General features: G+C 42.3%; 1 protein-coding gene across 3 annotated transcripts in view; it reads left to right on the top strand.

The window, feature by feature from the left end:
- The window catches only part of SPAG16 (sperm associated antigen 16), a 380,760-nt gene that overhangs the window by 228,753 nt on the left and 127,668 nt on the right, over nucleotides 1–24,339 (top strand). The gene's annotated exons all lie outside the window — the stretch shown is intronic.

Here is a 24,339-nt window from a genome sequence, read left to right as displayed (position 1 = left end):
TCCCCCGGGTTCCCCAGGATGCTCCCCTGTGCTAAGGGTGGGTGATGGGGAGTTGTTTCCAGCACTCAGCCCCAGGGCTGCTGCCAGGCGAGGCACTGTGGAGTGATGGAGTCAGGTGGAACACGTGCCTGCAGTTACAAATGAGGGACATCCGTATTCCAGGCAGCAGGCCGGGCAGTTCCCACTGCTCTGACGGCTCCCTGTGATGTATCACGGACACTGACAGGTTGCAAACTTGCAAGGGCAGGCAGAGAGGCAGCGGTGCAGGGAAGGGGGGTGTTAATTCACCACTGATTGAAGCAGATTTCATCTGCTGGAAAATTAGAGTGGGTTGGTTTTCACTTGCTGCTGGTTATCTTAGAATATTAGTAGTAATTAGAGAGCTATAAATAGACAAATTTAAAATATCTGAAGCTGTAGCCGGGGGAGAAGTCTGGCCGTAGATTCCAGTAAACACTTAGCACAGCTCCTGGTGTCGCAGTGCACGGTGTGCCGGCGCTTGGCCGTGTCCCTGATTATTTAGAAATGGAGTGAGGGCAGCAGGCTGTGTTCCTGTCTGGGCAGAGAATAGATTGACCTGAGTCTGAACTTCTTACCAGCTGCCCGTGTACGTCTATAATGTGTGGGCATGATATATTGCAGCAAGTATGAGTTTAATTTTTATGTCGCCAATGTCACTTTGAAACAAAATGGGAGTAAAGTTCTTTCAAAGGCTTTGGGAAAGGCCTGGCTGCAGAATAACATTTGCATTGACTTCTTGGTCCTAAAACTCTAATTAAATTATTGATTATGAAGCTGGCTGCTTTCTTAATAGTTCCTAATGTAACAATTAAACCAAAGTAAGTAATTAAAAATGAAAAGATTGGTCCACAAGTACAATCTTCAGAAGGTCATTTTCAGCTTAATCGCTTTTTTGAAACAGGCAAGAATAAAACAAATGAGTCATTAGCCAAAAAGCAATTTGGTGTGTGTATGCGTGTAATAATGTTTCTACCAGATGACCACTGACCACACAATACCTAAATTAATTTAAAATAGTGGCTAAATTTACTTAGTTGGTACTATATTAACATGTCTCTTCCAAGCCCAGGCCTACAGTATGTGCAGTGCAGTAGAAGGTACGTGGCTGTTGTGTGCTTCTACTCTGGATGGCTAAGGAGCCAACGCAGTAACCAGAAACTTCAGCCAGTGAGCACAAAATTTGAGTGAAACTATAATATTGTTGTTGAACATCATAAACAAATGCTTTGTACTACGCTGACCATTTTTTTAAATTTTTTTTTTTTAACTAGCTATGAGAAGGGTAAATTTTTAGAGGCCAGTCAAGTTGGTCCATGGATGTCTGTAGGTGTGAAAGGTTGAAAGGAGGAGAGCATGAAGGTGTTTGCCAGAATAACTTCGAAATACCACCTAACACTGTTGCTTTTGACAGAGCAGAAGTGAGAGGTGATACTGGAGGATTTAAGAACTGATAGAAAATTTGGAATCTACTAGAAAAAAATAGCCACATAGCTGCAATTGGATTCTGCTTGAACATATTTGCTCAGAACAAAATCCTCTTTTTGATGAGGCAGTGAGGAGGGAAAAAGTACTGTGCAGTTCGGGTTATATGAGAAATAGATAAACCTATTAGTTTGTTAAGTTAAAGATGTTGCATCTTAAATGCTTTCCTCACATATTAATTGAGGAAGGGCAGATTACAGACATGAACTCTTTATGAAGGGTCCTCTTAGTGGATCGGCACGTCCGTCTCTCCACCAGCACACCTACAGTGCTCTACCGTGTCGTGCTGAAGAAAAGGAGGGGTGGTTTATCTTTCCTTTTATCTGAATTCCCCACAAGCTGTTTTTATGTGTTTTTGTGTACAGAGCTGCTGTTCTGTCAGGTTGAAGTAAGGCTTCTGGACACACTTGTCTGCACAGGATAGGCCGTGATGGGTTGAGGTTACACTAGACTCTCCAGGCCAAGCATGAGCTGTTATATATCAAACCAGGTATCCCTCTGCCCTTTCCCAGATGTAGCCATAAAAACTGAAGTTTTAGAAGTGTGATGCTATGGTGACTGTGGCTACACATTCTGAAAAAAGATCTACTAAAACCCAAACAAATCCCAAACCTTACAAATCAATTTCTTTTCTACTCACAATAACGTTGTGAGGTAATATGTTTTCAGTAAATAGGTCTGGTAAACACTGAATCAAAATATTGGGGGTGAATGGTGTTTCTTTGTATAGATTACTCCCTCCTAACTGCTTGTGGATCCGTAATTCCCATTCTGCTTCCCCACAGCCTCAGTGGGTGGCTGCTCTGGGCTTCCTGCTCATGCACTTTTCATAAGAGCAAAGGAGAAATGGCTTGCACAGAGAGGCAGGCAGACCTCTGGGGTGACTTCAGCCGTGTCTTCCAAAAACTGGAATTTCAGACCTGGCAAGATACTTGCGAAAAAATATTTTCTTGTTGCTTCAAGAAAGGTTAAATAGTCAATTTTATCATCTGCAAAACAATTGAGGGTCCTAGTTTTGAAGGGACAGCTGCCAGATTGATTTTGAGTAGGATGCCTCATGCAGCACTGATTGATAGTGAGGGTTTGCAGTGGGAATTCATACCTCAAACTTAGCCCATAGGATCAAATCTGGGTAGTGCATGTTTAATGCACAGGGAACTGCCAGGCAGATGCAGGTTTAAAACAGTTTTATGCTCTGGCACCCTCAAGGCAACAACCTGGTGAGGTGGTGTTCACATGTTATGGTCCAGGGCCAATCTGTATATATTCTGATTATAATTGAATTCAGCTTCCACATTTATAAGCATGCTAAATAGTTGAGGACATTTTATGTTAAGAGGCACCAGGATGAGGATTGCAACCAGAGCTGTGAATTGCTGTGTCATTGCAGTTAACAGCCAAATTTTCTTTCATGGTTTTCTTTCTTTCATCTGCCCAAGATCTTCACCTGAAGGCAAACTTCTCCTCTGAGTGCCCTGGGATCACTTACAGAATTTCCTCTGCGTGTTTTCTCCTCCTGTGTTTAATGGTATCTCCTTTATTTTCTTGGAACAATTAGCCATACCTCAAAGATGCACATTTATCAAAGCAGTCAGCATGCAGTTCCTCATCCCTGCCGTAAATCCCAGTCACACACACTATCCCGTGCCAAGTCCAATTGTGAGTGCACTAATCCTCTCACAAATGTTATGTTTGGATGTTTTGTGTCCTGCTTTCCTGGGTGGTTGAAGTCCATGAGCTTCTTTTCAGGAGAGCAGTCCCAGAGCCCCTCTTGATTGCAAGGTGATTTCAGGCCTAGAGCAGAAAAATAAGCTTTAGCTGTGGCATCGTTGTCTCTCAAGTTCAGATTTCTGGCAGTAGTTTGTTGCAGCACTACTAAAATTAATTGTTTCAGGACTCAAAGTGTCCTGGCACCAACACAGGAGGAATGAGATGCTGCCAGAAAGGTACCACCAGTTGATCCCCTGAGAACTGGCTGTTCCTGCTTTGCCCAGCATGGTTTTCAGGGCAGAAAGGATTTACCAGTAAAGACTGGTTTTACAGTTTATTTAGCTTCTCATTTTCTCTAAAAATAAATATGTGATTATTGCATTCCTGTTTTCCCTCTTTTGTGGCTCAAGCCCAGCTTCTCTGCCTCCAAGTGGGTTTCAGGCCAGTATTTTGCAAATGATAGTATTTTATGTGCCAGTCCCTTACTCAGCTGATTGTTTCTTTTCCCTCAAAAAAATGTTTCATAGAGAAGCAATAATCTTACAAAAATGAGACATCACACTCAGATTGGAAGCACTGGGACAAAACTGATAGGCCAGAAGCAGAATTCAGCAATGTGATAAAGCCTTTGTACTTGATCTTCCCCTGTTGGTGACTCTGGTCCGGTATCAATGGTCCAGTTTTCCACTGCAATCAAACCATAGGAAAAGAGGTACTTGGTGATCTGTGTTGACATGACTGTGCTATAGACCTGCTTCTTATTTAAATCTCTTGTTTTGTATTAGATTTGTGCAAAAGCAACAAAGACATGCTTGAGCAAAAGGTTATGCAAGGAGGGGTCAGGACTGGAGTAAGGCCAGGTGGGACCTTCTGTGCATTGCACCCCACAGTCTACCCCAACCTACTGCCAAACCTGTCCCCCTTTCCAGCTCCATCTAGTAATGGCATGCAACTGGTTTTGCTAGTTGAGACAGAACCCTTGGAAGTTGAGTCTGGATCTCCACTGTGGTTCTCCTGCAGTGCCACCATCTCACAGATGGGATATGGGGTAAGTTAAAATTAGACCTTTAGATGTAAGAAACATGGGGTCTAAGTAGTTTATTTGACACAGCTTAAGTGCAAATAAGTGTCAGTCATAGTTTAGGAGTACAATTTGAGTTTTAAAAAAGTCGAGTTCATAGGAAATAGGTAATGCAAGCTGTTTTGAGGGAAAAAAAGTGAAGCAGTTTTATTCTGGGAAAAAATGTATAACGTATTTGAAGAAATTTGGTTTAGGGGCAATTTTATTTTTGTGCATTTGGGTCCCTCTAAGACCTTTCCTTTCCAAATCTGGAAAATGGAGTTTGCAAGATCTGCTGTGTATTTCCAGCGTATTCCCCTTTTTAGTTCCCTTTTAGTCACGTTATTAATAGTTAGCCCTTGGTCTGTTCCTCTCTGAATAATACAGAGCCTCACGTCTCCAATTCCCCCCTCCCCAACGGCAGCACACGTGTCCCGTGGTGCTGGAGCTCTTGGGTGTAGGCAGGGAGAGGGATGACGTGTCCCCAAGGGGATTGCCCTGGCAGAGCTGGCAGAGGACACCCCACAGCCTTGGGGGCACCTGTGCCCTCCTCTCCTCCCCAGTACAGTCTTTGGGACCTGACACCAGGGCACTGCTTTGGAGCTTGGGAGTGTTCTTTTAGAAGAATAATTGCCTGACTTCATTAGAGCAGCTTTGCTGCTCTCAGTGGCCAAGACTTTTTTTTTATGACATTCTGTTGTTATTACTTTTTTTTTTTTAAATCCAGAAAGTACTCTTTCTCTGGAGGAAAAATGCACATATTCATATCAAGACTGTACTTTGAATTTGGATCCTTGTGTTTCCAGTGGAGTGTGACTTGCCGTAAAGGAGAGTTAAATAAATCTTGAACACCCACCTGCAAGTTTAAAAAGTGTGTGTGTACAAGTATGGGGCTGCACACCTTTTTCTAGGTATATTTTGCTCTCGTAGTCAAGTGTCAGTAGCTGTATTAAATCTAAAACAATAAAGACATTATTTGACACTGATAATAACTAAAAAGACAGTAAGTAGTGTCTACTAATAAGTGTAATGTTAAAAAATGGGTTGGTTTTTGGTGGCAGCCCCTAACTGCCTTCTATTTGACTTCGCACTTTTGAAAGTTTGATTGCTAAACAAATGAATGAAGCAACTTACATTACTTACTCACTCAACATTAGGGAGTGGATTGCATTTCCTAATTAGCATGTAAGGAAGTGGATGGTAAAGCTTTTCCCTAAAAATATTCAAAATTTTCTCATTTTTTAACCTGCCAAAATGAAATAAATGTCTGCTGGGGGTATGAAAAAAGTAATTCTTTCTCCTTTAACTTCCTCTTAATTAACTTTTAATGGATGCTGTTACTCAGGGGTCATTCCTTAATACTAAATGTGCCTAAAACAGAAAAGACAGATTCAAATAATTTAGATAAACATCTGCTGAACATAGAGACATAAAATTACAGATTCAGAAAACTAGTGGCTTTCTGCCAGCATTCACAGACAAAAACCCCACAAAAAATTGTTTTCCATTTTGATAAATCTTCTTCCCTTGTGTATATGAGCTTAGAGGTAACGATCAATTCTTCAGGTGCAGGTAACATGGATTGCAAATGGGGCCTAATAATATAAATTTTCTAAATAACACCAAATTGCTCTCTGAGCATCACCCAATTAGCAGAGATTTTGAAGGAGGACATGTTCTCTCTGGCATAAAATTCAATGTTTTGACTTGTTCTAGGGTAGCCTTTTTTCCCCCTAATTTAAGACAAGGAAAGGAAAAGAGTTCCATAGTTTCTGCCTATCTGATTATATAAAGCTAATCCATTCTGGTATTAAGTAACTCTGGTTAGATAAATTGGTTCTGTCTTTATCAATTTAGAACAATCTTCATAAGTAACGTGCAGTAAGAGGGTGTTAAACAATCACCTGCTATTTATTTTCAGCAATATTCAACTGTCAGAAATGGCATAATAAAAAGAAATATTTTGTGGAAATCCCAAGATTTCCAATAGTTGAGTCAATAGAGAAAACACAATTATTGTTGTATATAGTTTTCCAAATAATTAGAGAGGCTAAGGATGTCTTACAGACCTAAACACAAAATCACTCTTAACACGGTTTGAAAATTATCTGAAGGAAGAGAATTTAACGATAAAAACCTGATTAATCCAAATATTTCTGTGGAAACATCTTTATTTTACAGGGTTCTCTCACAGGTTAGGCAGCATCCCAGTGAAAATTCTCTTCATCTCCTGGGGGAGCGGGGAGGGCTCAGTCCCAAAAAGGACTTTTGGGGTGGGCAGAGCACAGACCTTGGACTCGGCAGTGCCTGGTGCTGCTGAAGGCCTGGGGAGCCCAAGGATGTCTGACCAAAACTGCTCCTGTCACAAAATTTATCAGAGGACAGAAACAGAACTTGGGATCTAATATGAATGTCTTGTGTTAGATGTGCAAAACGGGTCACACAGGCTCTTTTTAAATTTTTTTCATTTTTATTTTTTAATCTTTTCACGTGTTGATTTCAGCAGAATTCTGTCCAACTACAGATACACCAGAACAGAACAAACCTTAGGAAAACCCACATCCTCCAGCACCTCACTGTGTTTCTCGAGGGTTTGAATGAGGTGTGAAGGGACACGGTGTTGATTTTTTTTTTGCAAGACGCATCAAATGTCAGCTTCCCTCTTTGCTGTGTGAGCTGTGCTCTTTTCATGGCACTCACACCCCACTGCAGAGTGTTTCCCTGCAGCCTTCAGCCCACTGCTTTGTTGCCCTGGGGTTATTGGGAAAGTGCTGCTCTCTGGCTCTGGTCATCCATCTGACTGTGGAGGGTGGCTGACATGAGCTGTGTCCCGCACTCAGAGAGATTGGGATGAAAACTCAATACTTTTAAAACTTTCTGTGTATCAGTACGTGGATAAAATCTCTATTCTGCAAAACCAAACTGTAATGTCTACAGAATTTTAGATATTCCCCTGTGACAATTTTGATCTATTTTTCAGTTTCTAAAAATATACTTAACTGTAAATTTACTGATATTTTAGAATAGAAAGTTGTTTTGATTCAGTAAGCCAAATATTTTTAGAAGCTGGTTTTTGACACTGCTGATATTTATTTTACCACATTTGTGTCGGTTGATTTATTTAAACTGACCTGTTCCATGATCGAGCTTATTATTCAAAAAGGTCTATTTCCCCCCCAAAAAACCTATGTTGTCAATACCTACCTCACTTGTTCTAGCTGACAGCACTTCTATTAATAACAGGACGTGAATTAAAACATGAAAGAAAGCATGAGTGTGAGTGAAATCAGAGCTGTGTGCTGGGTGTTCAGGACTGGTCTCATGGAATAACAGAATGTTCTGATTCCTCCTGGCAGCACCCACAACATCCCTTACAAAATTAATGCCCCGATGGGAAGTGTCACACATTCCATCCCCAGCAGTGTGGGTGTTTCCTGATGGATGGGGAGCTTTCTCTGGAGGTTTTATACTGTGGCTGAGGGACTACAATCAACTTTTGCCAGGCTCTCTGCTACCTTTTTTCCTTATTCTGTGGATCCTGTTCTGCTAAACCTGACATAATGCTATGACCAAAAGCAGGCAGAATGATCTAAGTAATGGCTTCAAGAAAACATAAATTAGTGAGACCTTGCTCCATTCTCTGTCAGTGTTACTGTCCCATTTTCGAGAGGAGGGATCTGGGAGTGAACAAGAGGTGAGATGACAGCACAGAGTGCATAGATCGTGTTTTACTTCCATATCAGGTAACTATGGGTGGTGTGGGCTAGGAGTGAGAAAGATGATAGAAAGGTAAAATCAAGTATAAATGAAAACTTAGTAGTAAGAAAGATGGAAGTGAAAGCAGGAAAAGAAAAGAAAGTGGTGTCAGGAGGAAAACAGGGCATAAAAGGGCTAAAGGAAAGGAAACAGCAAAGAGTCAGGACGTATTGTATATTTTTGGTATCTGTTTTGTGCTCGGAAGCTTCTACCGAATAAAAGGCTCTATAATAGTGATTGATTTGTAATCTCTGGTGTCATTGCCCTCACTTCCCCCAAAGCCTTCTGGAGGCTGTCTGTAGACAGCCCATTGAAAAGTATGAATTGCAGCAAAGAAATTCTGCCTGGCAGAAAGAGGGATTGGTAATCAATTCCCTTCCTGCCAGGCAAGGCTGCTCCGCTCCCTTCGCATTTGCTGTCTGGTATCCTGTCTGCAAAACGCCGTCAGAGATGGTGCCCAGGGAGGACACAATGATACCAGGGATTACAAATCAATCACTCCCATTGTTACCGGAGCTGCCGTTGAACGCTGAAGAGAAACGGCCCGTCTGGCGTTCGATAATTCAGTTGTTTCTAAGGAGGAACGAAAAATTGGGTGGCTTTTCAAGATTCAGTGCTGGCTTTGGGCCAGTGGTGCCCTGGGGTGGCCCATGTCCAGCAGAAGAGTGCCTTGGCAGCAGGAATGCAGCCTGGCTGCTCGGGGGGAGCCATGGGATGGGGGGGCTCCTGTGCGACTGCAGAACTCACTCGTTTCACAGCCTGAGCCATCCCAGGTTTTTTGTCCTCTTCGTGTGTCCAAGGAACTGGACAGACAGCATTTTGAGGAGAAAGGTGTCCTGTTTGCTCATAAGTAGAGGCTGGGACCTGTTGGTACTGAGGAAGGGCAGTACTGGAGGAGGTTTTGCAGCAGTTTTATCTTCAGCCAGCAGAGCAAGGTTGTGGGAGGAGGAGAACCCAGACTGAAAACCCAAAGGGGAACAGCTGTGGGGCAAAGGGCCAGAGCACTTGTAGCAAAGAGGCAGTTCCCAGGTGTGAGCTCCTCCCTCCCCTTTTGAGGCCAAGGTACAAGGCAAGGACCTTCAGCAACAGCTGAGGAAGAGGAGGTGAAGGCAGCGGGTAGGAGGGCTGTCCTTGCACCCTGCTGTGATGCTCTGAGGTGGGACACAGGTATTCAGAAGCTTCCATGTACTGTGGCCATAGTGTAGGAAGGCTGCAGGTGCCAGGTTGAGCCCATCCCACTGCCACACACCTTGGGCAAGGTCCTCTCAGCCCTCCTGCAAGGGATACAGAAGGAATAAATAAAAACATAAAAGAGGAATTACTAAAACTGTCCCTTGATAACTAAATGGTTGATCATAAATTGGAGTGTCTATGCAAATGAAGTAAATAATTAAAAACTCCAAGAACAGCACTGACTAGGTGGTTGATGGCTGGCAATTATAAAAGCTGAATTTTTAATATGCATACATCTAAGGAGCCAGTAAAAATTAGCTCCTAGACTAATGGACTTGCCTTTCTTCCAAGGCAGAATTTTAATGAGAGCATTATTTATAGCAGAGACTGAGAACGAGCATTTTCTTGCTTAGTCTCATTTCTTCTTTGCTGGCACTTTATTCATTAACCTCTGAACTTCTCTAGAGAAGAATAATACTCTACACAGAGGAGGGCAAAGATCACCTTGACCCCCTGAAATTAGTCATGGGTCATATATTGTCAAGAGAGTTACGTCTTCTAACAAATAATATTTATAAAACCCTGTTGGTGATATGTCCTCATTTCCTGCTGGTTTCTGGGTCATTTATTTGCAGTTCAGTTCACTGAAGAGAAAATGAGCATAACGTGGTATCTCATAGTGCAATACCTCTTGTGCCATCTTGTCATGTACCGTGGGTAGATGTACATCCTGAGGAGACCCGAGGGGCTCCTCTGGCCATATATTCCTAACTGTGCATAAGAGGTCCTCCACATGTGGCTTGAAGACATGTGAGGGCGTGAATTTATTTTGGAGCTTGGCCCCCAGCTCTGCCGTGTCGTTGCAGTGACCCCGCTGTAAAACAGCACAGCTGGTGCAGAGGGCAGGGCCCGGACATGCCAGGGACCCCACAGCCAGCCCAGCCTCAGCTCCTCCTGCAGGGGTGCCCAGGGCATCCTGAGAATTCCCTGCACCTTGGGATTTTAGAGTTTTATTTGAAAATTTGCAGGGGTGGAATACAAGTTATAGGTCATCTGCATTTAAAGTGGTTTATGCGTTTTCCTTTTGAGCTTCTTTTTGTTAAATGTTTTTGTTACATTAAATTTTTTCTAGCTTTAAAAAAAGGATCTTTACTTGTCTGCCTTTCAGTAATCAGAAAAGATCTGGCTTCAACTGAAAAATTACAATGCCAGTAAAATTAATTAAAGAGCTTTGCTTCCCAGATCAAGAAATAACTGTGTATGCTGACCCTAGTGATGAGGGAGCCAAAAAAGGAGAATGAGCAAAAATGAAAATAGTATGTTGGAGATTTATAATGAAACCCATAAGAGAGAAATTTATCAAATAAGGACTTATCATTTGAAAAAATATATAATTTTTTGTCTTCTGAAAAGACACAGCTTAAGTTGTATTTCATTCTTTACTAATCAAAATCATGCGTTGAAAATTTTCACCTGCAAAACACATGTAATAGTCCAATAGTTGTGCTGAGTGCTCAGTGTATCTGAGGAATGGAATGAAATTTGGAGTTGCCCTGCTCTGCTTAAACAGAGTGTCAGGGTTCCTCCAACAGCTTTCAGCTACATACACCAACGGACTTCCCTTTCTCCACATTGTAAAATGGGCACTAATTCCATTGTTGTTGGAGAGTAAGAATTCAAGAGATGCTTAACCTGTTCCAGGCTGTAAATGCTGTTCAAGTAGTACTTTTTATTTATGACAGTTCTTGTACCAGTGTTCTTGAACTGGGATGTTCAAGTGATTGAACCCAGAGAAGATCTCTACATAAGAAGCAGCATTTAATTCGGAAGATGCCTGAACATTGTTATGGAGCAGAGTTGTTGATGTGCATGTCTAATGCAGATAGGTTTTTTCTGAATTAATTTTTAAAACTCTCTGGTTTTTGACAGTAATATCTACTGTGAGTTATATCTATGTATCATGGGAAGTTATCAGATCTGTGTCTGACTCAGGTGCTGTTTCATCTTGCTGAGACAGAAGGGAGTTGGAGAATTTTTTACCTTTCCATCACCTTTAGCAGGATACAAAAGTGAATGGTCATTTGTCTGCATATAATGAGACCATAAAACATGTCAAAATATATTCCATGTCTTTTTTATATGAATAGCAGTTTATACTTGAGAACAGGAACTAATACTTATGGACAGCATAGCTACCTGTTCCATAAGAGAACTTTCCTCAGAAGTAGCTGGTTTTGTATGGAAATGGATTGGAAAACCAGAGCAGGTGTCCCAGGGCACAGCACTTCCCATGGTCTGGGAAGTTTCCTCTGGAACAGAGAGGAGTGTCTCTTACCCAGTGTTACTGAGTATCATGGAGGTGACCAGGAAAATGACTGTGAATCCTCAGCTGTGAATTATCCCACCAGTTACTGTTCTGTGAAATGCAGCAGGGCTGTTGACTTCCCATTTAAGGGAAACATCCCCTAAGAAAAACCAGCCAAGGCAGCATTGCAGCGCTGCAGCAAATGTTGGCATGACCTGAACTTGTGAAGTACTGCTCCTTTCTTCCCTTCCCTGTCCTAGTCCTGATGGAACAGCTCTGTGGTGTGTCTGAGCACAAAACCTCTCCACTAAGCCTACTAGATGTGCCCAAGTTTGCATTTGATTTCCAGTCTTTCTCCCCTGCTCTTGGATTTGCAGGTATTTCCTCGATGTATACTTGTTTCACTCATTATGCAAAGTTCCACTGAAATTCCAGCCTCCATAGGCTCTGTGAAAATCCTGGCCATTTTATCTAGTGAAGGATAAGTAAGAAAGTGTCAACATCTTTCATAAAAGTTACTAGAGACCTTTAGGAAGATTAAACTTTTCAGTGCTGACTTCCATACAGAAAATCACACAGAATATGCAGAGTTGGAAAGCACCCACAAGGATCATCGAGCCCAACCTCTGGCCCTGCACAAGATCATCCCCGAGAGTCACACCATGTGCCTGAGAGCATCATCCAAACACTCCTTGAGCTCTGTCAGCCTTGGGGCTGTGCCCACTGCCCTGGGGAGCCTGTTCAGTGCCCAACCACCCTCTGGGAGAAGAACCTTTTTCTAAGATCCAATCTAAACATCCCCTGATACAACTTCAGGCCATTCCCTCATGACTCCGTTCAAATTCCTGTGGTTTCCTCAGGTTCAGATATTCACCATCATGTTTGTCCCTCAGCCTATCTCACCTGCCATGTGGATGTGCTGTGTCAGCAATGGCAGGCCCAGATCTTATTGAACATGCCCCATTCTCCAAGGCTGCCTCCAGAGAGCACCTTCGAAAAAAGGAGCTGGGAAGTGACTGCCTGACAGATCTCTACCCAGCCGTGGCTGTACCCAGTGCAGTTCCTGGGTGAAGTCTGTTCATCCACAAGTCAGTCAAGACTGATGAAAGCCACTCTGCTCCCATTTGAACTGGGGGCTTTTCAAGTTACTTCTTGTATTTTATTCCTCCTCTGATTTTTAGTTTTATTCATTCTGTCTTGAAAGACTCATGGCCTACAGTAACTGCATGTCCTTTTTTTCTTTCTGTGAGGACTTCTTCTCCTTAGAAATACTGAATATATTACAGAACGAGTAAAAGCAGAAAGTTTTCCTTTTGCCCTCAACCAGCTGAGGGCTTGGCAGCTACAGGCTCTGAAGTGTTGGGAATATGAGGAAAGAAAACTTAATGGCAAAGAAAAACAAAGAAGTGACCTTCCATATTATAAAATGTTGCAAACAGGAACATTTCGTATTTCCCCCACTGTCAGCGTGTAAAGCATTCAGTGACAAATCAATAGTGCCCAACAGTGAGTGGTTCTCTGCCTTCATTTTAATCTGTGTGGCTCATCCTGGTGGCAGGAGAGCAGCAATGTCAGGAAAAGGGAATTATTTTTACCGGGATTGTTTTGCAGCTGCCCCACCCTCTTTCCCAAAACAAATTCACTGGGGCTTCCAGGCTTTAATTTGCTTTTTCAAGAAACAAACAGACTTTTTTTTCTCCCTTGCTGCTTTGTATTCCTCCCTGCCTGCTCCTCCCATCACGTTGCTGTAGGCCGTGCTGTTCTCCTGGTTTTTTTACACTGGAATTTCCAGGGGCTTTGCCATAACGCTGTGGCTTCCCACCATTGGAGGGTTACCACTGCCAGGGAAGAGGAGTGAGGAAGGAAAAAAGTCCCAATATCAGCTTCTGAGTGCCAATGGCCTGTGTTAGAAACCCACCCATTCGATCACTGCATTGAACAGGGGCAGATTTTCATCAGAAGGAGCTCCCGGAGGGGTTGGGTGCTTTGAAGGAAATACATTAATTAAAGCACTCTACAAAATAGTGGGTGAAGAAATGCATAATATTTCCACTAGATTTTCTGCTACACTGAGCACTTTTTGACCTTCATCTCCAAACAGGAAATGGAAACTTGGGTTTGAAAGCCTTTGTACACACTGGAAGCACAACTTGATCATTTCCTCTGCAGTTCTTCTGAGGAAAAAAAAAAAGGCAGCAGAAATATGATCATGTTACCATATTTGCAGCCGAAGCTGTTTAGAACCCAGGCAGACTAACATTAACAAATGATGATAATTAGGCTTGATTTGCATATTAAAATTGTCTTAATTAAACACTGATTCTGTAAACGTTTAAAGGCTGTAATCGATCTTTTGCAGGCACTCTTGGTTATTTATATGATCTAATAAAGGCTGGAGGCTTTGTTAATGAGCCCTCTATTTCCTAACTTGTATGTGTCAATGAGATTAGTTCGGCGACAATTACAGAGCAGGCTGCTGTTAATAACTCACCAGCCCCAAGGCTGGCATTGCTTTGTCTGAGGCTGCACACATGATCCAGCTCCTTCAGTGGGACCCTGCTGTTTACAGTTCCTTGCTGCTCAGACGGGGGCCCAAGCCACAACTCTTACTGGGGAAAAATCCTGGGAAGGAGATTTCACGGGGAGTTTTTGTCGCTGTAAAATCAAGCTCGTGGTGTCCTGCGAGTTGTTTGAATAATGGATCTAATATTTATACAGCGTTGAGCTTAGTCACAATACATTTGGTCCCAGATCTAATTCTTGCAGCTCTGACAGGCTGAACCTCGTCAGAAACTTTTTTTAATTTAAGAGGTAACGTAATCATGCTGCAATTTTATAAGAGGTCTCTGAAAAGGCTGCCAGGAGTTTTGCTTCTCTTCAGTATCTCTGCAGTCTTGTGCCATGATGTGAGCACCTTGGGAAAATGGTGCTAAAACAGATTAAGAGCTCTTGCTTCTCACTTGCTAAATGTTTTTATCACCCCTGACAAAGACATTCTGGGAGAAGTGTTCTTCTTGCTTTGGAATAATTTTTTTCAATTTGTTTTATTTGACTTATCTTCTTGCATGTGAAGGTCTATGTATTTATGTATTTATAACTTTTTATGACATTTGTTTTGTTGTGGAATGTTCCCAGTAAAGATTTTCTGGTTTCAGCCCCCTACATGTGCTGCTTTGAAGGTGACATAAATAGACTCTCTGGTCTTGTAAGTCCAGTCACCAGTTACAGAGCAAGTATTGATGGATTAAAAAATATATTTATTCCTGTGTCATTTCAGCCATTAAGTTTATTGGGAAATATTATTAAGCTTAGCAAAGCTAAACCACTAGAGTGTATTTTTAATGATTAAAATAATTATTCTGTGGAATGATCAATAAACTCTATAAAGCAGGTAGGAATTTCAGAATTGGTGTTTTACCTAATTCCATTTCTACCGAGTCTGAAGACAGCTTTTTACTGGCAGCAGTGCTATGATGAAAGAGTACCCCTGGTAACCCTCAGACTGAGATTCAGCAAGGTACTTCCAGTGGGAATGCTTTGTATGGCCAAAGTCAGAAGGGTGTATTTACCCAGCTTTGTTCTGAGCATGAGCATATTTATTGGCAAAGGTAAATTCATAGGCTTGACATCAGGTGGAAGTTTTTTCTTGCCAAGGCATTACCCAGTGTCCTCATTCCAGGAGTGAAACTGGGAATAATGTTGTCTTTAGCTTCAGTAAGGCCCAGATCTGTTTCGTTTTGTGATCCCTCCTCGTGGAAGGCAGTGACATAAAGGATGAGGCCTTTTCACACTGCATCTGTATTTTAGCAAGACCCCAAAAAACATGTAAGGCCCATAATATATGAAGCACGCAAGTCTATGAGACAAATTTTGCCTGTTCCTAATGTAAAGGAAGCTAACTGTCATATTAATGAGATACTCAGGCAGCAATTATATTTGTGCTTGGAAAGCTGAATAGAACTTAGATGTCCAGCAGAGTTACTAAAGATGGAACTATTTCCATAGCTTGCAGACCTTCCTGCTTTACTTTTCTCTTTTCTCTAGAAAATCTCATTTCCGGAAATATTGATGTACGTTTGATGTAGAGTCATTACAGAATTCTGAATTTGAAATTACAGAACATTAGCATTATTTTTGATAGGCACCTGCAATCTTTTTCTTCTCATTTCACTTGGAATATGTAGATGGTGTAAGCAGGATTTGCTGTAGAGAATCTGTAGACAGCGTGTTTGTAAAAGCTGATTGCAATGTTTTCTCCTCAGACACTGGTGATCTATTATTTTTTCAATTTTGACTTTTTAAAAGTTCGTTTTTTTCTTATTTCAGTGACTTCTTTTTCCAATGAATAACTTCTTCATTGCTTCTAGCTAAACAGTCTGGATTCTCTTCTCTGATCCTGGTTATTCAGGTCAACAATCCTGTTATTCCCATAGCAGCAGTAGTTGGGAAAACCAGATCGTGGTGAGCAAGTGGTGTGCCTTCCCCCTTTCCGTTCAGATCCTGGTTTCTTTGCCAAGCCCCCCACATTGGGAACTAGTCATTCCCTTCCTTTTGGTTAGTGAGGAAACAGAAATCAAAGAAGAACCTGACTTCAAGAGAGCTGTTCAGCAGTTGCGGGTTGGTGGAAGAGAACTGCAGCCACGTTCGGTGAGGTTTGCCCTTTTTTGCTCTTCTCGCTGTGGTATTTTCACTGTGCATCTGCCATTCGAAATTTGGCTGAGGTGCATTTGATGCAGAGTGACTGCCAGAACAAAATTCACACTGTGAATGCAGCAGGCTTACAAATTCCTTTATACCAAGAGAAGTAAACACTCTCCCAATGGCTGTCAGACAAGCGATAACTTTGATCTTATTGGCTTACTCTTGATTTATGCTGACTCTTTGAAGGGAAGAAATTCTTCAACTTCTTCTTTTTCCTTTCTGTTTTTGAAACTTTTGGGCCACCTCATTTGTCTTATTTAGTAATCACAGTTGTGTTTGTAGCTGCTTTTCTCTCTATACTGTCTTTTTCAGTTAAAGCCTCTTAGTTTTTCCTTTCTCCTGCTAGGAAAAAAAAAAACCCAACATTGTTCTGGTATGAATTCACAGTAAGCAATAGTTTGGTATTTGGCCAAAATTGAGCTTCAGGTTTTAAGAGCACCAAAGTCCTTCAGACTGATAATCAACTTGTCATAGTCAGATAAGAAGAAAGGATTTCCCATGTGTAGTCCTCTCACTTTTTCTTATATATAAATAAATTATGTATTCATTGTTTTATTCTGGCTTCATATAATTTAGTTTTCAAAGCCAGCAGAAATTATTGTATATTTTTTCTATACTTGCACTGCACTCATAACTTTTCCAGTTATATTCCACCAGCAACTTCCGCTCATTTATAATTCATATTTTTGATCTTTTCTACTTTAAAGCAATAGAGCTCATGATGTTTAGTGTTAGGCAGCCCTACCAGGTTTCTGTCACTCAGGCATCGCTCTCCTGCAAATAGTTGGTATGTTTTGCAAAGCACTGGAATACCAAGTTAATTTAAACTGCAAAGTCTGCAGTTAACAGGCTTCGGCACACAAAATTTCCCTGGCCAGCCCTGCTGCTGCTGACCATTCCCTTGCTGGAACATTTAAACTCTGGGAGTTACTCTGGATAGGAGAAATGCAGTTCCCAGATGTTGCTTTTTTGGTGCAGGCAGGGTGATGTTTGTTCACCTGCCTTTCAAATGTTGAGTAAGACACGGTGGCTTCTGTTAATGAAGCCGCCTGCCAATATCAACCAGGGGAGTGAGGTACAGCTCTGCTGTTACTGACACAATTTCAATAGCCCCCAGGGACTTTTTCTTCTATTTATTTCCTTTGAAAGGAATGATGGGTCCAGAAAAGAAATTCCTCCCTCCCCTTCCCTGGCTGGTCTGTCACGGCCGTGCAGGTGGGACTGTGCTCCTGTGTGATCTCTTCAACTAGAGATGACCTTTCTTTCTCTTCACAGAAGCAGGTACAGGGAGGTGTCTGCTTGCCATAAAACCTTTCTTCCTCCTTATATCGTTGGGAGTTTGATGTCTCTTACAGGAGTTGAGTGAGGAGAGAATCCCACACGGTCATGTCTGTTTAAATACTGCCTGTGGTTACAGCTTTCTGCAGACTGCAGTACAAAAATCCAAGTGTCACTAGAAGACAAAAAGATAATTCACTTTCATCTTGAGAACAAAGCTGAACAGAGGAGCTTTTTTTCAACTTTTTTAATTCATGAAACATTTATCTTAGAGTCAGGTTATATTATGCTGGCAGGAATATAATCTGTCAGCATTTCTGCTATAAACTCCTGTTTTTAGTGTTTTTTTGGGAGAGCCTTAGAGGTTCACTTTGAACAGATTTAGCATACAAGGTCTTGGCCTAGAAACATACTTTTCCTCCCAATTAAAAAATAATGCTATGACTTTGTGATCAGTGCAAAAGACATATTAATGCTATCTTTAGGTGAAAGTTCAGACCTACAGAAATGAGATAATTCAGGGGTGCTCCAGAGCAAGGTAATTAAGTTTTTTCCCTATGTTTAATAGCAGGTGTTACTAACTGAAGTGAAAGGAAGGCTGGTTTGTGGTGAAAAGTGGGGCGTTGGGCTTAGCTGGCAGGCAGAGCTCCCTTCCTCATTTTTATTACCTACCAGCTTTAGAAAAATGCTGTTTCTCAAGCTTGTAATGTTTCATGGTATGAAAGTTGCTACATAAGTTCATGCATTTTAAAGAGATCAGAAATTCTTTTCTGTTTCTTTAGGAAGATGTAGTGAATAAAGTGGGTTTCTTTTAAAAAAGGGTCCTACAGCTGATGCACTTCAGTTTTGCTGCACATTCCTGCCTCTGTGTGAATCCTCGTGTAATAAGGCACACAGACGTGGTCCCAGGTTAATTTTATTCCCCAAAGACAGGATTACAGGACACCTGAGTAATGCCCTGGCCTTACCCTTGCTCTGACATTAAGAAACAGCCTCCTCCACATGATTTCTGCCCCCCCAGGATATAATCCAAGAGAGGAGAACAGAAGCAAAGTTCGTGCTGAAGGTTCTGTGCTCGAGCTTATCGAGTAAAACCTGCGGTGACAGATGGTAGAATTGTTTTCCAAATGTGTTCAGTGCTTACTGTACAGATCCTGTCCATCACGTGCCTGTCCGAGCCCCCGGGGCTGGCTGGGAGATGGGTGCCTTTCTGCTTTGCCGGGAGTGGTGCCCTCTGGACGAGACGGGCTGGGGCAGATGGAGAGAGAGCGGCTCTCGCTGAGAGCAGCTGGGCTGGCCTTGCGAGGGGCACACACAGACCTCAGGAAGCTGCTGAAGTGAGTTGGCATGGGCTGCAAAAGAAAGGAGCTGTCTTGCAAAGGCAGAAGGGGTAGGTGCTTTTGGGCTCTTTCCTCCAGTTTTTGTGTTCACCTGTCATATCACATGAAAATGAGTTTACTCCCTCTTGAAAATTGCCTTGTTATAGCTTGTGCTCTCATGAAGAGATCCAAATTCCTTTTGATGTTTCCAGTGTACCTCCTTCCAGGGAGCAATGCAGGCGATTCCGCTGCAGTGCCGAGGGACTGCAGAGCCGGAGTTCTGCTGGATGTGCCGCGCGTTCCCTTTGGAGCTCCCCGGTGCCCTGCCATGCCAAGCACAGGTGGGCCAGGCTGACAGACCATGCTGTGAATAAGGCAGGGAATTGAGTAGGGCTCACGCTTTTAATTTTGAACTTTGCTGTGAAAATGGAAGCCCTTGGCCAGCTTCATCAGGTTAGACCTTCCAAGTGAGGAGCAGCCAGTAATCCCAGTACACTGACCATGATGCTTCAAGTCTAGCAAAGGGAGCTTCCTAAGCATCACATTGTTTGACTTGCTGAGCAAATCTTACCTGTGTAAGCTCAGAAGTTTCATTTCCCCCCAAATACAATTAAACCTTTCATGAAAAACTGTTGGGAGGCTTTGTTTGTTTTTAATAAAGAGAATGAGGTGAACATTTCCACAGTTGAGTGCTTCATGGTTTGAACACTTTTCTTAATATAGTCCTTCTGAATGAACATTATTTCTTTGAGTTAATTTCTAAATGAACCAAGAAATTACAAATAAATCTCCTATCTGAACACTGTTTAGATAAATCTCACACTCAGATGTTGTTATCTAAAAGCTCCTATCAGACTAATAATTACCTATTGTGCCCAGAATATTAGACCCAGCTTGACCTAATGGATTTGTTATCTTGATTTTTGAACTTGCAAATTAAGTTTGTTCATGTCAGATGTTCATGTATAGCAAAGCATTCAAAATACAGGAAAAAAAACCCAAAACAGCAGAATTTAAAAAACATGAGTAGTTTTAAAATGATGCTCAGCTGGTTTTGGCTGTGCATTTTCTCCAGAGGTGCTTGCAGTATGGGTATGGCTTGTTAAGTTAGGGAGTTTTATTTTGTTGCTGCTGAAATGGTAATTAAAATAAGTATGGGAAGATTCAGCTGCTGTTTTACATACTTAATGGTTGAATTTAATAATTCCAGTGCAAAGAAGCATTAATTATGTTTGTCTTCATCCTGTCTTGTCTTGTATTCATGTATCTATATGGATACACAGTAGGGAGGATTTACAACAGAATTTCACTATCAATTCCAGAATCTTGGGCTTTTATCCTGTGGAAGTAAGAACAAAAAAATCATTTGAATTTAGAAACCTTGTTTAACTACTTTTCCAGCAGGATGACTTTGCAGATCCGTAGCTCCAAAGATCAGGCTGCTCCTCTACAGTAACAGATTTCATTTTAGAAAATGAATGTTTTCTGTCTCTGAAGTCTCTTAGGTAGCTCCAGTCCAAGGCAGGCAATTAATGCCTGTGTTCAGTGGCAGCTGAGAGGTTGATAGGCTCCATAACATAATGCTGGGGTGTTTCTAACTGCTGGTTCTAATGTTAATTTCTGGGTTTCAAACTGGAAAATTATATGTGTGTGTGCATGTGGGAATAATGATTTTTTTAAAAAGACCTCAACAATTCAGAGCGCTCCATATTTTGTTTTCCTTGAATGTTGCTATTATCTGTGTATTTCCTGCAGAGGAAGAATGTATGGTTATTAATGTAATTGGGCAGTAGCTCAAGAAGGGAATGCAACTCAGAATTCCTCCATTAATATTTCAGTCAAGACCTGATGACTCAGTTGACAACAATAATAATGTATTCTCCATAATTTATACTGCTGGAGTGTCATATGCAAGGAGACTGGATAGGCCCCATGGGTTAAATGTGGGGGAAATGGGCCTTTTTACAGCTGCAGAGTCCTGCTCTGGTGTTTTGCTGTTTCTCCCATTCTCAGTTTGTGATAGTTACCTCTGTCAGTGGGGTAACAGGGAGAGAGACCTTCAGGGTAGCAGCAAAGGACCATAATTTTCCCTAAGAACTCCCCTAACATCAAGCTCCTTGTTTCTCCCCTGCTCTCTTCCTTGTGATACAAGTCCCAGGGGTTTGCCCCTGCTCATCTTGAACCTTACAGAAGTTCAGTGAAATGGCAGATGCTGGTTGGGGACACTCTGTTCAGTTCCACACTGCATGAAGGAGAGCAGGGGTCCTGGTGGTGTTAGGGTAGATTATTTTATGATTAAGGACTGAAAAGCAGAATGTATGTGCAAAAGGGAGTGTCATTAACTGACTGCTGAGCTCTTGCTGCTGGAAGCTCACTGCTGTCTTGATATAAATTCTCAGAATATTTATTACTGTTTGTTTTTTTTCTGGGACATTAGAGCTAAATAGTAAGCTTTCCAGTTTTGTTTTTATGGCATGTACGTCTGCCAAGCTCAGATTTCCTGGTGTTGATAAAGAAAACACGAGCTGTGGATTGAATAAAAATAAAGTGGCACTTTGGAAATTAAGTTTCAGCGATAGTATTGAGAAACACTTTACAGAACCATTGCCTTTGTCTCGCTTTTATTATCATTATTATTACTTTTATTAAAATCCTTTTCAGGGGGTTTATACTGAATTGACTTCCAGAAGGGAAATCAGAAAGTTAACATTCATTCTCTGGCGCAGCATCCATGGGGTTTTCTCTTTTTTATTGGTTTGTGACAGCATGCTTTTTCTGTATTTGTGGAAAGGTTACTGTGTGTATATTGGTATTTGAGAGTGTCTGAGGGTAAATACTACATCCTGCTGAGCAGCAGCAGTTATTTTACAAGGGCTACTTTTTACATGCAAAGCATGCAGCGACACTTGGTTTGTTACCATGGGCTGGGTACAATCGATATTGCTGCTGGGCCACAAGGTAGATGTTGTGTCCTTGACATTTTTTCTTGCTAGACTGCCTATATGCGTTTGGTTATCTTTGTCTCCTATCCTGTTACCTTTGTCACATTCCATTTGTCTGTCAGTCTTAGGGAATATTGTGTAATCATGTTTCTATTCCAGCGGTGAATTTATAATTAGATAATAATTATCTAAGTTTTATTTTTATCAGCATTTATTGGCTCATGTTATATTACTTAGAAAACACAGAATATCCTCAGTTGGAAGGGACCCACAAGGATGAGGTTCAGCTCCTGGCCCTGCACAGACACCCCAACAATCCCACCCTGAGGGCATTGTCCAAACGCTCCTTGAGCTCTGGCAGCCTTGGGGCCGTGCCCACTGCCCTGGGGAGCCTGTTCAGTGCCCCATCACCCTCTGGGGAAGAACCTTTCCCTGATATCCAACCTGTCTCTAATATATAAGTTGCAAATATACCAAGTCTTTGAGTGAGGTATTTTTAGAACTCCGTCCCCTTGTAACTCTTGACAACTGTGGAGGACTCAAGAACTGTGCCGTGGCAACCTTTTTATGCTTAAAGTGGATGGTATGCTTGCTCTTTAAATATAGTGCTTTTAATAGTCCACAGCCTTGTCCTCTTGTTGCCTTGCAATCTTTCCATGGGTTTAATACTAATTTCCTAGTTTGACTGCAGTAGCATCTGTGGCCTCGGAGCAGAAACTACTTCAAGACAGAAAGGTAAATGAAAAATACAATAAGGTACAAATTGGTGCTTGCCAAGTGTCATGGTTTGAGATAGCCCCAACATCCAATTCCCTAGCTCCATCCCCCCTCCCACATCTCAACCTAATGTGAGAGAGGTTTTTCCAGACAAAACACACCAGACTCAAAGTGGGGAAAAGGGAATATATTACAATGACTGTACAAATAAATACCATATCACATTATACACACGATCACAAACTATCTCTACCATGACATATGTATTTACAATGGATCAGATCTCTTCTCTCCTCCAAATAAAAGTCCAGGAGGGAAAGAAGGACAGATCCCTTCCAGTCTCTGAACAGCAGCATCTTCTAAGGCAGCAGGTTTCTTCTCATCTCATGCAGCAGCTGATAGCTGGCTTTCTGCCAGCATCCACGAGGGAGGTATTCAAGCTCCCCCGGCCCCATCGCCTCACAACCGAGGGGTCTTCCGTGGTCTTCGTAACCCCAGACAAGGTCGTTTCACCACGTCATATCACGAAGACACAGGGGGGTCTTCGTGACGGTCTGGTATCTCTTGCAGGGCCTCTGTGCCCTGTCTCTCAGGCTGCCACCGTGGCAGCAGTGCGAGGGGGGGGAAGCCAAGGTCAACTCCCCCTGCATTCCTCTCGGAGCTCTCTAGCTCCTTTCTACAGTGCATGTCGCACTTCAAGGCTCTTTCAAGTAAGAGTCCATCATCTTCCTCCTTCCAGGAGGTCTCAAAGGAGTTTTGGGGATCTGGTATCAGTCTTACCCCCAAGAACTCTGTAGCTCTCAGCTGCTGGCTCTCCTTTCCTCAACTCTCCTTCCAGGAGTCTCCTCTGCAGTGCTGCATGTTGCTTCTGCTGCTTCTTCAGTTCAGGTTCTTATCTCTGGCTCTCTGCCACTGTTTCTCTGGTCAGCGTCGGCTGCTGCTCTGTGCCCATGGAGAAAACATCTCCCGGCATACTACAGGCACCTAGCCCAGCTTTATGCTGTTCCAGGTCCCTGCAGCCCCCCAGCCAGGGGCTGGGAGGGGGCCAGAGGCCCCAAGGGGCTCAGAGCCCCTACCTCGTGGCTCTACAACATGGCCACCTCTCCTACCACCAAAACTACAACTCTCCTTTTCCGGTCTGGTTGTGGTATGTTTACATTTCTGCAGGAGCGCCCATTGGGCAGAACTTCAAAACTTCCAGGGGTTTCCACCCCTTGGGGTCTACCACTTCTGTTAGCTTCTGGGGAAAACAAGGTTCAAACCACTACACCAAGGTAGCCTGCTGCCTTATTTTGGTGACTTCTTTTAAACAAAAGAAATTCTGTGAAGCATTAAATGCTGGGCTTTATGAGAGATTTGTGTTCTAATGCCATATGAGCAAAATTGGAAAGAACCTCCTTGGTCTGCAAGTTCAGGCAAAAGATCACATATAGGAGAAAGTCATTTATTTCCAGGCTTTTCAAGCAGCTTCTTACAACTGTTTTATCCCCAGTACTTGGAGCGAAGTAAGTTTTTGTATCTCAGTGTTTGAGAACTGTCTTCTAATTTCCAACTGAAATTTATCTGCAGATAATGAATCCCCACATGTTCCTGCGTCAACACTGCTCTTCAGCCTCAATAGCTCTTTTCCCTCCTTGCTCTTAACCCCTGAGATATTTACAGCAGCAATCTAATCCCCTTTAACTGCTGTTTTGTGGGACTGTTCTAAGTGGTTCAGAGATGTGATATGAACCACAGAGCGTTATCGAGGAGTGTCCATCCAGAATTACTCTATGGTCGAACCTCATTAACAACTTTCTGAAAGGGATTGTTGCAAACAGAGAGGATCTACTGCTGAATGTGCTGATGATAAAATGTAGGAGATTTTGTCAGTGA

Source organism: Pipra filicauda, unplaced genomic scaffold (assembly GCF_003945595.2).
Source record: "Pipra filicauda isolate LSUMZ 115617 unplaced genomic scaffold, ASM394559v2 scaffold21_size4447388_pilon, whole genome shotgun sequence".
Taxonomy (NCBI): Eukaryota; Metazoa; Chordata; class Aves; order Passeriformes; family Pipridae; genus Pipra; species Pipra filicauda.
The sequence above is the reverse complement of the archived record's forward strand: the minus strand, read 5'-3'. Positions and strand labels throughout refer to the sequence as shown.